The following is a 5,763-nucleotide window of genomic DNA, read 5'->3' as shown; positions in this document are numbered from 1 at the left end:
GGCACTAACCTATTAACGAGATGCCGAAGAGCCAGTTGCTGTTTTCTACTGTTTTTGGTTTCAGAAATCCTACAAAGGAAATATTCTCGGAATTGGACGAAATCAACGCCCAGGGTCCTATTTTTGCACGAAGCTTCCAGAAGACCGAGGGGAAAGGAAGTGGGGCCACGAGGCGCCGACACAACAGGGCGGCGCGGCCTGGCCCTTGGCCGCGCCGGCCTGGCGTGTGGGGCCCTCGTGTGGCCCCTCGCGTTGCCCTTCCGCCTACTTAAAGCCTTCATCGCGAAACCCCCAGTACCGAGAGCCACGATACGGAAAACCTTACTGAGACGCCGCCGCCGCCAATCCCATCTCGGGGGATTACGGAGATCACCTCCGGCACCTGCCGGAGAGGGGAATCATCTCCCGGAGGACTCTTCACCGCCATGGTCGCCTCCGGAGTGATGAGTGAGTAGTTCACCCCTGGACTATGGGTCCATAGCAGTAGCTAGATGGTCGTCTTCTCCTCATGTGCTTCATTGTCGGATCTTGTGAGCTGCCTAACATGATCAAGATCATCTATTTGTAATTCTATAGGTTGTGTTTGTCGGGATCCGATGGATAGAGAATACTATGTTATGTTGATTATCAATCTATTACCTATGTGTTGTTTATGATCTTGCATGCTCTCCGTTATTAGTAGAGGCTCGGCCAAGTTTTTACTCTTAACTCCAAGAGGGATTATTTATGCTCGATAGTGGGTTCATGCCTCCATTAAATCCGGGACGAGTGACGAAAGTTCTAAGGTTGTGGATGTCTTGTTGCCACTAGGGATAAAACATTGATGCTATGTCCGAGGATGTAGTTATTGATTACATTACGCACCATACTTAATGCAATTGTCCGTTGTTTTGCAACTTAATACTCGGAAGGGGTTCGGATGATAACCTCGAAGGTGGACTTTTTAGGCATAGATGCATGCTGGATAGCGGTCTATGTACTTTGTCGTAATGCCCAATTAAATCTCACAATATTCATCATATCATGTATGTGCATTGTTATGCCCTCTTTATTTGTCAATTGCCCGACTGTAATTTGTTCACCCAACATGCTATTTATCTTATGGGAGAGACACCTCTAGTGAACTGTGGACCCCGGTCCATTCTTTTACATCGAATACAATCTACTGCAATACTTGTTCTACTTTTTTCTGCAAACAATCATCATCCACACTATACATCTAATCCTTTGTTACAGCAAGCCGGTGAGATTGACAACCTCACTGTTTCGTTGGGGCAAAGTACTTTGCTTGTGTTGTGCAGGTTCCACGTTGGCGCCGGAACCCTGGTGTTGCGCCGCACTACATCCCGCCGCCATCAACCTTCAACGTGCTTCTTGGCTCCTCCTGGTTCGATAAACCTTGGTTTCTTTCTGAGGGAAAACTTGCCGCTGTACGCATCACACCTTCCTCTTGGGGTTCCCAACGGACGCGTGCTGTACGCGTATCAAGCATATTTTCTGGCGCCGTTGCCGGGGAACTGAAGAAAAGCTACACCACAAAGATTTCTAACTCCCACGTCAACTACACGCCAGCAGCATATTTTCTGGCGCCGTTGCCGGGGAGATCAAGACACGCTGCAAGGGGAGTCTCCACAATCCAATCTCTTTACTTTGTTTTGTCTTGCTTTATTTTATTTACTTACTTGTTTGCTGCATTATATCAAAACACAAAAAAAATTAGTTGCTAGCTTTACTTTATTTACTGTCTTGCACTCTATATCAAAAACACAAAAAAATTAGTTACTTGCATTTATTTTATCTAGTTTGCTTTATTTACTACTGCTAAAATGAGTAATCCTGAAGTTGAAGTTCGTTCGTTTAAGAAACAAGGGGGAGAATGTTTAAAAGATGTTTGGTATAGAATTAGTGATGCCCATAATAGGTGCACTAAGAAACACTCCACCACTATCCTACTCAGGAATTTTTATGTTGGTATCTCTAGCTGGAATAGGTATGTTCTTGATTGTCTCGCAGGAGGTAACTTCCTAGGCGCTCATGCTTTAGAAGCTAGTTGCATTATTGAGAGTCTATTTGGAACACCACCTGTTAATGAAGTTAAAATTGAAACCTCTCTTGAAGATGTCATGAAAAAGTTGGAAACCATAGAGCAAAATCTTCCAAGTATTGATACTACTTTGGGAGCACTACTTGATAGCACTGATAAACTTGATAAATCTCTAGGTGGAATGAATGAGAGAATCACCATCTTAGAATCTTGTGCTAACCATGATAATCAAACCCAAAGGATTAGTGAACTTGAAAAAGCTATGGGAACCTTGGGTTCAACTTTTTCTTCTCTTAAATATAAGGAGAAAGCTTATGTGGGTAAGGAGCAAAAGTTTATGTATGTCTCTAAAGTGCCTAAACCAAAAAAATATTATTACAGGCCTAAAATTGACAAAGCCCTTAGTACCACTACAGATGGGGGAGCTTATGATATCGATGCTCCACCTCTTGATAATACTTGATAAACACTTTCTGCGCCTAGCTGAAAGGCGTTAAAGAAAAGCGCTTATGGGAGACAACCCATGTTTTTACTACCAGTATTTTTATTTTATATTTGAGTCTTGGAAGTTGTTTACTACTGTAGCAACCTCTCCTTATCTTAGTTTTGTGCATTGTTGTGCCAAGTAAAGTCTTTGATAGTAAGGTTCATACTAGATTTGGATTACTGCGCAGAAACATATTTCTTTGCTGTCACGAATTTCGACCTGCCTCTGCGTACGTAGCTCAGAAAAATATGCCAATTTACGTGCGTGATCCTCAGATATGTACGCAACTTTCATTCAATTTGGGCATTTTCATTTGAGCAAGTCTGGTGCCTCAATAAAATCCATCTTTACGGACTGTTCTGTTTTGACAGATTCTGCCTTTTATTTCGCATTGCCTCTTTTGCTATGATGGATGAATTTCTTTGTTCCATTAATGTCCAGTAGCTTTATGCAATGTCCAGAAGTGTTAAGAATGATTGTGTCACCTCTGACCATGTTAATTTTTATTGTACACTAACCCTCTAATGAGTTGTTTCGAGTTTGGTGTGGAGGAAGTTTTCAAGAATCAAGAGAGGAGGATGATACAATATGATCAAGGAGAGTGAAAGCTCTAAGCTTGGGGATGCCCCGGTGATTCACCTCTGCATATTTTAAGAAGACTCAAGCGTCTAAGCTTGGGGATGCCCAAGGCATCCTCTTCTTCATCGACAACATTATCAGGTTCCTCCCCTGAAACTATATTTTTATTCCGTCACATCTTATGTGCTTTGCTTGGAGCGTTGGTTTGTTTTTGTTTTTGTTTTTGTTTTTGTTTGAATAAAATGGATCCTAGCATTCATTGTGTGGGAGAGAGACACGCTCCGCTGTTGCATATGGACAAATATGTCCTTAGGCTTTACTCATAGTATTCATGGCGAAGGTTGAATCTTCTTCGTTAAATTTTTATATGGTTGGAATCGGGAAATGCTACATGTAGTAATTCTAAAATGTCTTGAATAATTTGATACTTGGGAATTTTTGTGCTCATGTTTAAGCTCTTGCATCATATACTTTGCACCCATTAATGAAGAAACACCTAGAGCTTGCTAAATTTGGTTTGCATATTTGGTCTCTCTAAAGTCTAGATAATTTCTAGTATTGAGTTTGAACAACAAGGAAGACGGTGTAGAGTCTTATAATGTTTACAATATGTCTTTTATGTGAGTTTTGCTGCACCGGTTCATCCTTGTGTTTGTTTCAAATAACCTTGCTAGCCTAAACCTTGTATCGAGAGGGAATACTTCTCATGCATCCAAAATCCTTGAGCCAACCACTATGCCATTTGTGTCCACCATACCTACCTACTACATGGTATTTCTCCGCCATTCCAAAGTAAATTGCTTGAGTGCTACCTTTAAAATTTCCATTCTTTACCTTTGCAATATATAGCTCATGGGACAAATAGCTTAAAAACTATTGTGGTATTGGATATGTACTTATGCACTTTATCTCTTATTAAGTTGCTTGTTGTGCGATAACCATGTTTTCTCGGGGACGCCATCAACTACTCTTTGTTGAATATCATGTGAGTTGCTATGCATGTCCGTCTTGTCCGAAGTAAGGGAGATCTACCACTTTAATGGTTAGAGCATGCATATTGTTAGAGAAGAACATTGGGCCGCTAACTAAAGCCATGAATCATGGTGGAAGTTTCAGTTTTGGACATATATCCTCAATCTCATATGAGAACACTAATTGTTGCTACATGCTTATGCATTAAAGAGGAGTCCATTATATGTTGTCCATGTTGTCCCGGTATGGATGTCTAAGTTGAGAATAATCAAAAGTGAGAAATCCAAAATGCGAGCTTTCTCCTTAGACCTTTGTACAGGCGGCATGGAGGTACCCCCTTGTGACACTTGGTTAAAACATGTGTATTGCGATGATCCCGGTAGTCCAAGATAATTAGGACAAGGTGCGGGCACTATTAGTATACTATGCATGAGGCTTGCAACTTGTAAGATATAATTTACATGATACATATGCTTTATTACTACCGTTGACAAAATTGTTTCTTGTTTTCAAAATAAAAGCTCTAGCACAAATATAGCAATCGATGCTTTCCTCTTTGAAGGACCATTCTTTTACCTTTTATGTTGAGTCAGTTCACCTATTTCTCTCCACCTCAAGAAGCAAACACTTGTGTGAACTGTGCATTGATTCCTACATACTTGCATATTGCACTTGTTATATTACTCTATGTTGACAATTATCCATGAGATATACATGTTACAAGTTGAAAGCAACCGCTGAAACTTAATCTTCCTTTGTGTTGGTTCAATACCTTTACTTTGATTTATTGCTTTATGAGTTAACTCTTATGCAAGACTTATTGATGCTTGTCTTTAAGTACTATTCATGAAAAGTCTTTGCTTTATGATTCATTTGTTTACTCATGTCATTACCATTTTTTTGATCGCTGCATTCATTACATATGTTTACAATAGTATGATCAAGGTTATGATGGCATGTCACTCCAGAAATTATCTTTGTTATCGTTTACCTGCTCGGGACGAGCAGGAACTAAGCTTGGGCATGCTGATACGTCTCCGACGTATCGATAATTTCTTATGTTCCATGCCACATTATTGATGATATCTACATGTTTTATACACATTATATGTCGTATTTATGCATTTTCCAGCACTAACCTATTAACGAGATGCCGAAGAGCCGATTGTCTGTTTTCTACTCGTTTTTGGTTTCAGAAATCCTACAAAGGAAATATTCTCGGAATTGGACGAAATCAACGCCCGGGGTCCTATTTTTGCACGAAGCTTCCGGAAGACCGAGGGGAAAGGAAGTGGGGCCACGAGGCGCCGACACAACAGGGCGGCGCGGCCTGGCCCTTGGCCGCGCTGGCCTGGCGTGTGGGGCCCTCGTGTGGCCCCCCGCGTTGCCCTTCCGCCTACTTAAAGCCTTCGTCGCGAAACCCCCAGTACCGACACTACAAGAAAAGTTGCCATGGCCGACGAAGTTGAAGTCGCGCCGTGGTTGCTGGTGTACCATGGCCGACGATTTTTGGTCCCTCCGTGGTGCATGTCAAAACTTTTTTTTCTCGTTTTTGAGGCCACCTAGCCCGACGAAAGCGGCCAAAACGTCGCGTATGCTGGCCCGGGACGTGGTGCATCTCGAAATCTCGGGTTCGCCGGCCGAGTCAACGCAAATCCACACCGCCGAGGGATGTAGGGCC

Source organism: Lolium rigidum, chromosome 2, assembly GCF_022539505.1.
Source record: "Lolium rigidum isolate FL_2022 chromosome 2, APGP_CSIRO_Lrig_0.1, whole genome shotgun sequence".
In the NCBI taxonomy this organism is placed as follows: Eukaryota; Viridiplantae; Streptophyta; class Magnoliopsida; order Poales; family Poaceae; genus Lolium; species Lolium rigidum.
Note: the sequence above shows the minus strand (reverse complement) of the source record.